The following is a 3,356-nucleotide window of genomic DNA, read 5'->3' as shown; positions in this document are numbered from 1 at the left end:
ATGCATGCATGCCCTATTAAAGATTGTTCTGCTAGCAATAATAAAATTAGAAGTACTTAAAGAGTCTGATAAATTCTCATATAGATGAAGTGGTGAGCAAGGTGAACTAATGCTCTCTGCTAGGCGGCTGCTAGCAGAGAACAGTAAGATGCTATAGAGGCATTACTTGTCTTCCCCGTGCTATACTGCCTTCCCTGTGAATCCCCTACATTATGTGTGCTAATTATAGTGCCCTTTAATCCCCTTCAGGCTCCCTCCCCACCCTTTGGTAACCGCTAGTCCCTTCTTGGAGTCTGTGAGTCTGCTGCTGTTTTGTTCCTTCAGTTTTGCTTTGTTGTTATGCTCCACAGATGAGTGAAATCATTTGGTACTTGTCTTTCTCCGCCTGGCTTATTTCACCTAGGCAGCTGCTAGCAGGAAACATTAAACTGAAGATTTTTCCCTTTGCTGCCATCTTTTGGCTGAACGACAGTCATAAATCTTGAGAAGAAAGTAAGAGAAGAAACTTTATCCTCATTAAGATGTTTCATGCCAGGCACTGGCTTAGGGACTTTCACATCTATTATTTCATTTTACAATGACAGCAGTCTTCCAGATATTATCATCTTCCTTTTGATAAGGGAGAAAGGTAGGTGTAGCCAACACTGGGTGTCATCTTTCCCAAACCAGATTTTGTTCATAGTGCAGACAGACCCTTGAGAGGAGTCTGAGCCCCTTCCTAGACCCTTCCTAGATACCTCTTCACGGGCCTGAGCAATTATGGAGCGATTACCTTGCTTGTCGAGACACAGGATTGGGGCATGGAATGAAATGAAGTCAGCAGGAAGTGGGGTAGGGAAGCTTTCTGGAAGATTTTCATTGCTCTTAAAAAGACAGTCAAGCAGAAATATGTTCTCCTCTGAACATAACCACTCATAGGTGAGCTTGAAATAGGGGCAGCCATCCAGGAACCATGAGGGCAGCCAGCCGAAGGCAGCAAGCCAGGAAGCCCAGACTAGCCCAAGAAAAGGTGGAAAGAACCTCACTTCTCTAGAACATCACGGAGCAGCTGCTCTAATTCTTTTTTATGTGAGATATTAAATGCTATTGTTTAAGTCATCTTTATTTTGGTTTTTCTGTCACTTACAAACAAAAGCATCCTAATTGGTTCATTCAAGTTTTAGTGGATTTAAATAATTTACAAATATAAAGATTTATATCTGGTACATCATGCTATTATCTACCTGTTTCTTTCTTACATATAAAACAGAAGCAGAAACTCTGAGGGAAGAAAGGTTAAAAATATAAGCTCTTAGCCACCCCGCAGACCACGGCGCTGGGGCAGCTGCTGTGTGCCTGCCAGGAAACGATGCTGGAACCCCAGGAGAATGGCTTGGTTGACCTACCAGGTTATGAGCATATAGAAGATGGAATTTTTCCTCCTTTCCCACCTCCAGCCACCCCAGGGATGGAAGACGGTGAAGGAGCTGAACCTTTTGATGAGTCAGGGGGCGGAGCACCTGCTCCCATACCTCCAAAGAGAACAGTTAAAAGGAACAGACCCAAGCTGGATGCTCAGAGGTTAATTTCAGAAAGAGGGCTCCCAGCTTTAAGGCATGTGTTTGATAAGGCAAAATTCAAAGGTAAAGGTCATGAGGCTGAGGACTTGAAGACGCTAATCAGACACATGGAGCCCTGGGCACATAGGCTCTTCCCTACACAGCGGTTCGAGGATCTTATTGACAGAGTTGAATACCTGGGAAATAAACAAAAAGGAAGTTCAGACCTGTTTAAAATGAATTCGACATGATCTCCCTATTTTACATGAACATTTCATTAGCAATAATGATGAAGAAGGGGAAAATAGTGGCCATGATGTAACTACTACCAAATTAGAACCCTTTTTGATGAATTCATCTGAAACTGAGAAGTTTGCTTCTGAGTCAAGTAGTAGAAGCCTAACAGAAGAAAAACATCAAAGAATTGAAAGAAATACACAACTGGCCACGAAAGACAGCAGGCAAAGCTATTGAGTAACAGTCAGTCCCTAGGAAATGACTTGTTAATCATCAGGAATATGCAAATCAAAACCTCAGTGAGCTATCACCTCACACCTGTTAGGATGGCTATTATCAAAAAGACAAGAGACAATGAGTGCTGACAAGGATGTGGAGAAAAGGAACCCTCACGTGCTGTTGATGGGAATGTGAATTGGTGCAGCCTCTATGGAAAACGGTATGAAGGTTCCTCAAAAAAATTAAAATTAGAAATACTATATCATCCAGCAATTCCACTTCTAGATATTTAACCAAAGGAAAAGAAGTGGCTATCTTGAAAAGATATCTGCAGCCCCATGTTCATTGCAGCATGAGTTACAATAGCTAAGACATGGAAATAACCTGTGTCCATCAATAGATTAAGAAAATATGGTACACACACACACACACACACACACACACACACACACACACACACACACACTAGAACATTGTTCAGCCCAACAAAGACAGAAATCCTGTCATTTGTGACAACATGGATCAATCTTGAGGGCATTATCCTCACTGAAGTAAGTCAGGCAGAGAAAGACAAATACAATATGATATCACTTATACATGAAATCAAAAAAACAAACAGAGTTCATAGATATGGAGAACAGATTGGTGGTTGACAGAGGATAGGAGTCAGGGGTGGGCAAAATGGTACAAATTTCCAGTTGTAATAGAAATAAGTCCTGAAGATGTAATGTACAGCTTGGTGACTACAGTCAACAATACAGTGCTGTGTATTTGAAAGTTGCTAAGAGAGTAGATCTTAAAAATTCCCATCACAAGAAAAAAATGGTAACTGTATGTGGTAGTGGATGTTAGCTATACTTATTGTGATAATCTTTTTACAATATATATATATTGTACACCTAAAATTAATACAATGTTATATGTCCATTATACCTGTTAGAAAATAATAACAATAAGAAAAAACTGAAAGCATATAAGAAGTCTTTAAAAACCCATATAATAAATATATAGTATGGAACTAAGCCTATGAAATTATAACATATTAAAAGTGTTGGATTCTTCCAGAGGAGGACGCAGCCCCAAATCACTCACGGAAGGTGTATCTCGATGCAACAAGCAAGAGGAATTTATTCAGAGGCCAGCTAGCTGGGGTCCATGCGTTAGCCCGACGCAGCGGGTCTCAACGAGGACCCCGAACTCACAAAGCCAGAAGTTTTTATAGCATTTTCAAAGGGGCAGTATTTTCTACAGTCACAATACAGTGTTTTTTTTTTTCATAGACACATAAATTTTCGGCTGATGCCTCATCCTGGGGGTCTGGTTAGATAAAATCACTTTCGGAATGTTTAGGGTGGTTCTAGC

At 40.7% G+C, this 3,356-nt stretch overlaps 1 pseudogene; it reads left to right on the top strand.

The window, feature by feature from the left end:
- The first annotated feature begins 1,319 nt into the window (after window positions 1–1,319).
- Window positions 1,320–2,934, top strand: LOC118914573 (TIMELESS-interacting protein-like; annotated as a pseudogene).
- The last annotated feature ends 422 nt before the right edge of the window (window positions 2,935–3,356 follow it).

This window comes from Manis pentadactyla, chromosome 14 (genome assembly GCF_030020395.1).
Source record: "Manis pentadactyla isolate mManPen7 chromosome 14, mManPen7.hap1, whole genome shotgun sequence".
Lineage (NCBI taxonomy): Eukaryota > Metazoa > Chordata > Mammalia > Pholidota > Manidae > Manis > Manis pentadactyla.
The sequence above is the reverse complement of the archived record's forward strand: the minus strand, read 5'-3'. Positions and strand labels throughout refer to the sequence as shown.